Below are 8,144 nucleotides of genomic sequence, written 5' to 3'. Positions count from 1 at the left end.
GTGGGTGAGGAAGGAGAAGGCTAGGGCGTGGGGGAGGTGCGGGGAGGAGAGATTGGAGGGGGATGGGTCGGGGAGGAGGAGGTGCGCGGAGAGGAGAGGGTGCTCCGGGGAGGAGGTTGACGTGGGGGGCGGACTGTGGTCGCCGCCGGCGAGCAGCCGTGGCGGCGGCGGCGTCATCGCGGGAAGCCGGAGGATGAAAAGAGGTTAGCGCTCGATGATGGATAGATGGGTCCTTTTTTTTGAGCATTTTTTGTTAGGTTTCCTATACACGTATGAACGGACCTAAATTTCTTAGTGGGCTGGGCTCCAGTACGGCCCGCAAAGAAGACTTGCACATTCCAGTCCAGCTCTTAAAATGGACGGTTCTAAAAAAAAATCTTGAAATGGAGAGGCAAGTTTTGCTCCAAGAAAAAGAAAAAAAACAGCACTAGAAAAAGGGAACCCTCAAAATCAAAATCAAAAGGAAAAAAGAAAAATGAAGACGCAACATTAATTAGCTTCCTAGTTTTAGTCTGCGATCATCTTGACCTTAAGTAGCTTCCTAGTTAGGGGATGTCAAAATCGGGATATCGGAGATGCTATGTTCAGATATGAGTAGCTGCAACTCACTTCGTTCTTCAGTACTGGAGCCTACTGAATGTTCTATGTTATCTGCATTTAGGCCCCGTTCGGATGTTGTCCAACTTCTCCAAATAGCCAGCTTCCGCTCCTCTTACGAAATCCTACTTCTCGTACAAAACCTGGCTCACGAGAAACCGTTCGGGAGGCCAGCTTCCACTTCCAGTTGGTTAGTTGGGCTGATAGCCCAATAAACTTGCTTTAGGCCCGTTCAAAGGAAAGGCAGGCCAGGTTTCGATGGAATAGCAACGTGTATCGAGGAGAAAGAACAAGTCGAGCGAACCGGTACGCTGCCCCTGGTCACTTGGCGGTGGCATATCGTGTAATAATCCCCAGCTCCTTTGATTTTTGAGAGCGGGGCTCGGCCAGCTTCTCTTTTTTGCACTACGAGGGGACTTCACTCCACGAAGCAGTCTTCTCGGAGCCGTGGCGTTCGGGCTGGCTCCAGCGCGGAGCCGAGGAAGCTAGGAGCAGGACAACATCCGAACGGGGCCTTAGTCTAGCATGTTTTGTTATTTCCTCCCAGCCTTTCAGGTTTAGCTACAGTCATCAGCGATGCATTCTCTTAGTTGTTGATAGATTCTGTCCTGAAGTATGTTCTTCCCCTTGGAGTGTTGTTCTGGTTATAGGTATGAGTCTGTGTGGCCACTTTTTACACATCTACTAGAACATCAAGGCGCGCGTTGCGGCGCCCGCTCATCAAAACGACAATATAAATATTTATTAAAGAAATGAAGGTATAATTATCAATCAAGATTTGAATTGAGCGCCTCAATTTGTAGATGGACTGCTATATATTCTGAATACCAGGGTAGAAATATATAATTTTGAATACCAGGGTAAAAATATATAATTTTGAACTACCCGCGTGGAGATTTTACAAATCTTTTCCAAACCCGTAAAGTAGAATATAGATACGGAAAATATTTAAATGATCGACTATGGGTGAAAAATTAAGAGCTGTGGCGTGAAGTAGACTAATGACATAAAATACTGGATTTAACATTTGAACTCCAGTATAGAGAATCTACAATTCTAAGTGTAACTACACAGATAGATCTGTGTCCCGCTATGGTAGTGGGCATAATATTGAACTTAAACTGCGCATTGGTGGCCATGCAAATGTATGAAATCCATGGCACATTTCAAGTGCTCAATTTAACATCACATATTCCAGATTGAAGAAATGATATTTTTCTTAGGGAAAGAAGAAATGACTCGCTGTGTAGATCATAGTGTCCGTTGTTTGCATCAATGTATGTTAATTTCTTCCATCAAGCAGCTGAAATCATTATGTGTAGAAGAACAATTGTTAGCATAAGGAAAATAATGGAACCGAGGGTTGTCTGTTACCGTGCAAGACTTGGCTTGTGATTTATGCACGGATGCCCGAAGTTGTATTTTACCTCATTGTTCATCTTCACAAATGCTATTGCTGCTTCATTTCAGAAGAGAACTCTGAAGAATTTCTTTGGGTTTCCTAATCCCGAATTTCTTCCATCAAGCAGCTGAAATCATTATGTGTAGAAAAACAATTGTTAGCATAAGGAAAATAATGGAACCGAGGGTTGTCTATTACCGTGCAAGACTTGGCTTGTGATTTATGCACGGATGCCCGAAGTTGTATTTTACCTCATCGTTCATCTTCACAAATGCTACTGCTGCTTCATTTTCAGAAGAGAACTCTGAAGAATTTCTTTGGGTTTCCTAATCCCGTTATGGCATATTATCAGTCAAGCGACAAATCTCTAATATGCAGAAACCATCGGTCCTTCCTAACATTTAGATTAGTTAAGTTAAAATTAGCTAGGTACACAAACTGTGATTTCAGAGTAGGGATATCACATCTTAAACTAAACAGGCAGTTTGGTTCCTAGCATCAAACAAATTGACCGGAAACTGAATCATATGTGTGTACAAAATAACCTCATGTCCTAAATCTTACGACTAATGAAAAATTTGGAGCATGGGTAGAAAACAACAGTCAGATTTAGCAGCTTTTCGATTGGAATCAGTGGCATACGGGGTAGCGGCTTTTCTTCCCCAATTCAATTCAGCACCAACAGCAAACCCTAAAAATAATCCCCAAATCAGTAAAGAATCAACAACAAGACATGACATGTAGGAGATTGAAACCAAGTTGGAAGAGGGCAAAACAATCCATTCGCTCGTAAACGAGCGCTCACATGCACCATTGTAGTCACAGATTCTAATGTCGCCGCCGTCCTGTTGCAATTGCTCGCGTTTTGCCTGAGTTTTTGTGTGTGTGGGTGTGCGGGCGCTCGCGCAGAGCAGTAGGGTGAGCCGGCGGCCTGGCGCACCCGCCGCTGGTGGCCGAGTGCGTGCCGCTGACCTAGGAGGAAAGGATCGGAACGAAGACGAGCTCAAAGAAGAAATAAATCTGGGCTAGTATGAAGGCCCAGTTAACAGTTTATTGGTCCAGTTGATGAGAGAGCGCCCAGCTCATCCTCCGGAGCAGCGGCCCGGGTGTGGTGGGACGATCAACCAATCCGGTGCGTTCGTATGTGCGATCCGATGGTTGGCCACGTCAAATCGCTGTGGATGGTCGTAACTCGCTCTGTTATACTGTTTTGTAATATGAATTAATACATGGCTTCAGTTTGCACTATCTTTGGCATGCATTCATCCACATTCTCATGCACAACATTGAGCCCCTCGGTCCGTTGTGGTTCATTTCGGTAGGGGAGATGTTAATTACTACTCCCTCCGCAACGAATATAAAAGCGTTTAGATCACTTTACCTCTGATTCATAATAGGTTTCGTAGTTTTAGACTAACCGTAGTTCAAAACTGCGACACTTATTTTGGGTCGGAGGGTGTAATTTTTATGAAGATCCTTAACTGCAATGTGCGTGGGTTGGGGGATTTGGACAAGTGCTCGCTTGTTAGACAAACTACTGCTTCCTGTCATTCGGATATCCTCTGTTTTCAGGAGAAAAATTGTCATCAGTTTCAATGCTTAAAGTGAGTGAGTTTGACTCTATACCTTGGAACTTCCTTATGGATCTGCTGAAACACCTCCGCTTTTCGGACAGATTTCGTGACTGGGTTTCAGCTTTGCTCTCTACCGCCACTTCAAGGGTGTTGATCAATGGAGTTTTGGGTGATTCGCTGAAGCATGGATGTGGCCTTCGCCAGGGGCCCCGATTTCCCCTCTTCTCTTCGTCCTGGCTATCGATCCGCTCCACCACCTCCTCTGCAAGGCCACGGCCCAAGGGCACCTGCACCCTCTGTGTGGTAGATCTTCACCCGTTCGGGCCTCACTCTATGCCGACGATGCCGTCATCTTTGTGAAGCCCATTAAGGAAGACGTCCAATTCCTTGCTGCTACCCTGGCCTCTTTTAGAGAGGTGTCTGGCCTCGTCACAAATTGTGCCAAAAGTCTGGTTGCTCCCATCCGATGTGACAACATCAACCTTGACGATGTTCTTCATGATTTTCCGGCGGTGCGCACCTCGTTCCTGATGTGCTACCTTGGACTTTCGTTATCCGTCAAGCGCCTCAAGCGAATCCACTTCCAGTACCTTGAAGATAAAATTGCGGGCAACCTCCCTCCCTGGCAGGGAAGACATGTGGCCTCTGATGGCCGTGTGGTTCTTGTTAAGGCCGTCCTAACTGACATTGTTATCTACCATCTCACGCCTCTCGACATCCCGGTGGAGGTCCTCAAGAAAATTGACAATATTCGCCGTGCATATCTTTGGGTGGGCTCAGACAAGGTGTCTGGAGGAAAATGCAAGGTTAACTGGAAGCTCGTCTGTAAGCCCAAGGATAAGGGTGGGCTTGGAGTGCTTAACTTGGATAAGTTCGCCAACGCTCTGCGGCTCCGATGGCTATGGTTTGAATGGACTGACAAGAGCAAGCCCTAGATTGGCATGGGGACGCCATGCACGGAGGATGATCGCCACTTCTTTGCGGCTGCCACTACGGTCCTTGTTGGTAACGGACGAACGGCGCAATTCTGGAACTTGTCGTGGCTCAATGGCTTGCGACCCCGTGACATCACGCCGTACCTCTTTGACCTTTCTCGCAAGAAGAACTCATCGGTGCAGCAAGCCATGACCAACAACCTGTGGATCACTAATATTGATGGCACCAATGGTCTGACCCTCGCGCATATCGAGCAGTTTGCTGACCTTTGGAAAAATTATCAATGGTGGCCCTTGAGGAAGATGTGGAAGACTCGATTATTTGGAAGTTCACTAAGGATGGGATTTATTCTGCTTCATCGGCATACAAGGCACAATTTGAAGGTCTCATATCCTCTGATCTTGTCAAGTCCGTGTGGAGGGTCTGGGCTCCCCCGAGGTGCAAATTTTTTGCTTGGCTCGTTCTTCAAAACAGAATCTGGACATCAGACTGCTTAATCCGTCGTGGATGGCCCAACTGCGGCTTGTGCCCTCTTTGTAAGCAAGCACAGGAGTCCGCTGCTCACCTACTCTTCCAATGCCGCTTCACATTGCGCATTTGAAACGACATTCTTCCATGGCTTGGAATGCACCACATCTCTACTACATGGACGATGAGCGCTTCGGTCAAAGAATGGTGGAACAACAACCTTCGGATTCGTCTCGGCTCTCCCAAAGCCCTTGCCTCATTGATGATGCTCATCTCTTGGGAGGTTTGGTCCAAAAGAAACGCTAGATTCTTCCGCAACGTGGCGGTTCCATCGGTGGTCATCATCAACAAGATCAAGCACGAGGCGTCGCTTTGGGCTTTGGCGGGTGCCAAGCACTTGAGTATTTCTAATGTCGCGAGAGTAATTTTCCTTCGGCTGCCGCTTGCGGCTTCTATCTAAAACCTTCTCCCTTAATTAATGAAATGGAAAGTCTTTTGCCTCGTTTCAAAAAAGAGAAAACGTGAGTGAGTTTCTTACTGATCGGCTACGTTCTTTCACCTTCATGCCCGATGAAGGTACTGCTGGGGGTATTTTGCTCGCCTGGGATCAGTGAGATGTGGACTGCCAAATTGTCAGCAAGCATAAGTTTCACGTCATTGCTAAGTTCAGTTCTAGCACCAGCAACATGTATGTCCTTCATGCTTACCACCGTTTATGCGCCTTGCGATGAAATTGGCAGAGTTGATTTCTTCTCTATCTTGAATCAGGTGGCTGCTACCATTTTCTGGTCCATGTGTGTTGTTGGGTAATTTTAACATGTACAGGTTTGATTATGAGAAATTCAATGGACGGCTTAACTGGCATCTCAGCTTTTACCGATTGGATCAAAGCTAAGTGCACCTCCAACGCCCGACCCTCAAACCACCCGCAACCATCTAGACCACAAGGTCCAGACGTGTTTTTCCATCCAGCGCGGTCCTGCATCAGCTCATAGACCGGTTCGGACGCGCTTTTTCCCGCAAACTGGAGAACGGGAGGAGGGGGTGGCATCCGCGTCTGACTAAGCTGGCTCACCCAAAACCCTTCACCCTCGTCCGCGTGTTATCCCGCTCGACATCAGCTGTCCACGTTCATGTCGTTGTTAGAGCGGCCGCTCCACATTGATGCCGACCTAGAGCGAACACGGCCTCTCACTGCCGGCATTGAAACAGCTCGTCGGCCGAGAGAGCATCGCCCGCTGCACGTCTGGCTGAACATGTCTCCTTGCCGCATGCAACCGGCTATATACTGCATGTCTACCTCCATTAAACCCACGCGTGTGACGAGATCCATTCACGAGCCGGCCAACACTAAACCTAACGCCAGTTGGCTTCTCACGTCCGCCTGCTATCTAAAAGAGGCCAGACGCCGGGAAAGAACCGCACCACACCTTTGCTCCCCATTTCATTCTTGCACCATATTGTCCACACTCTTCATGGCATCAAGCGAGCAGAAAGATGGGTTCTCCGGCATAAAAGCTGGCTAGGTGGCCCGTCGAGCCCGCCGAATACGAGACAGGCAACTCACTGCTCCACCTCCCTCGTCGCTCCAGGTCGTCAGAACCATGGGCAAGGCAGTAGGCTGGCACGCGGAGGAGCAAGTGGCTACTCCAAGCCAGCGCATGGTTGAGCAACTCGCCGCTCCAAGCCAGCTCGCGGAGGAGTGGTGAGTTGCTTCAGGCTAGCACGCGGTGGTGCACGGCGACACGGCCATTATGGCTGTCGTGGACGAGGTAGTGTCTGTACCGCTCCTCCCACACCATCCTCCGTCAAATGTGCACGGAACCGCGCCCTCCCGGCGGAGAAAGAAGACGGCTTCATGGAGATTAGCGAGGGCGGCCAGCACGTCCTCGGCCGCCACCGACAATGAGGAAAAGTAGGTTATGGGAGACCGACGCCGCTTGGGTCCCACAAAGGCCGTCACCGCCGCCTGGCCGACGTGCACAGTCGGTGTCTTGCCTGCTTCACGGGGCACCATCATCCCTCGCCCCAAAAACCAACTCTGATTCATGCTTCACGGAAGCGGAGGCCACCCTTATCCTCTAGCTAAAGCATATCCCTCCGGTGCCACTCCGATGAGCAGCGCACCCGGACATAGGGAAGATACATGGGAAGCGGAGGCTACTCTTGCCCTTTTCACTGAAGCAAGTATCTCCAGGGTTCACGACAGTCTGATGAGCGGGCTGTCGTACATGGGGAAGACAATGGAGATCCACCGTGACCGGACATAAACTAGTTTACGTAGCCATGTCATAGGAATGGAGAGCCGCCGCGGCCGGCTGTAAACTAGTTTTATCTTAGTCGGTATTGTTTTTAGTTAAAATATGTCTGAAATATAAATGTACTTGTTCGGTTTGTATGAATGTCATCCGGTTTGCATGAAGTTCATTCGGTTTGTTGAAACAGTGTTTGAAATGTATGCGGATAGCGTTGGATAGCCGGATAGCATTGGATCGGTCATTCTCAATCTACGGAAGGATGCAGGAGGAAATTTGTGAGTAAGTGTTAGAGATGCCCTAGGGGTCTAAATGATATTGAAATTTAACAATTGTTGGAAATATGCCCTAGAGGCAATAATAAAATGATTATTATTATTTTTTCTTTGTTCATGATAATTGTCTATTATTCATGCTATAATTGTGTTATCCGGAAATCGTAATACATGTGTGAATACATAGACCACAACATGTCCCTAGTGAGCCTCTAGTTGACTAGCTCGTTGATCAACAGATAGTCATGGTTTCCTGACTATGGACATTGGATGTCATTGATAACGGGATCACATCATTAGGAGAATGATGTGATGGACAAGACCCAATCCTAAGCATAGCACAAGATCGTGTAGTTCGTTTGCTAGAGCTTTTCTAATGTCAAGTATCATTTCCTTAGACCATGAGATCGTGTAACTCCAGGATACCGTAGGAGTGCTTTGGGTGTACCAAACGTCACAACATAACTGGGTGGCTATAAAGGTATACTATAGGTTCCCTGAAAGTGTCTGTTGGGTTGACACGGATCGAGACTGGGATTTGTCACTCCGTATGACGGAGAGGTATCTCTGGGCCCACTCGGTAATGCATCATCATAATGAGCTCAATGTGACCAAGTAGTTGGTCACGGGATCATGC

General features: G+C 47.9%; 1 long non-coding RNA gene across 3 annotated transcripts; it reads right to left on the bottom strand.

The window, feature by feature from the left end:
• Positions 1–1,432: 1,432 nt before the first annotated feature.
• LOC123091419 (uncharacterized) lies at positions 1,433–3,081 on the bottom strand. 3 transcript variants are annotated; one of them, XR_006443097.1, is made up of 4 exons: positions 2,805–3,065; positions 2,251–2,690; positions 2,025–2,126; positions 1,433–1,900 (listed from the first exon to the last, which is right to left on the bottom strand). It is a non-coding gene; the product is annotated as an uncharacterized lncRNA (long non-coding RNA). The 3 variants fall into 3 exon arrangements; XR_006443096.1 differs by having other exon boundaries at positions 2,251–3,045; XR_006443095.1 differs by having other exon boundaries at positions 2,025–3,081.
• Positions 3,082–8,144: the final 5,063 nt, after the last annotated feature.

This window comes from Triticum aestivum, chromosome 4B (assembly GCF_018294505.1).
Source record: "Triticum aestivum cultivar Chinese Spring chromosome 4B, IWGSC CS RefSeq v2.1, whole genome shotgun sequence".
Taxonomy (NCBI): Eukaryota; Viridiplantae; Streptophyta; class Magnoliopsida; order Poales; family Poaceae; genus Triticum; species Triticum aestivum.
The sequence above is the reverse complement of the archived record's forward strand: the minus strand, read 5'-3'. Positions and strand labels throughout refer to the sequence as shown.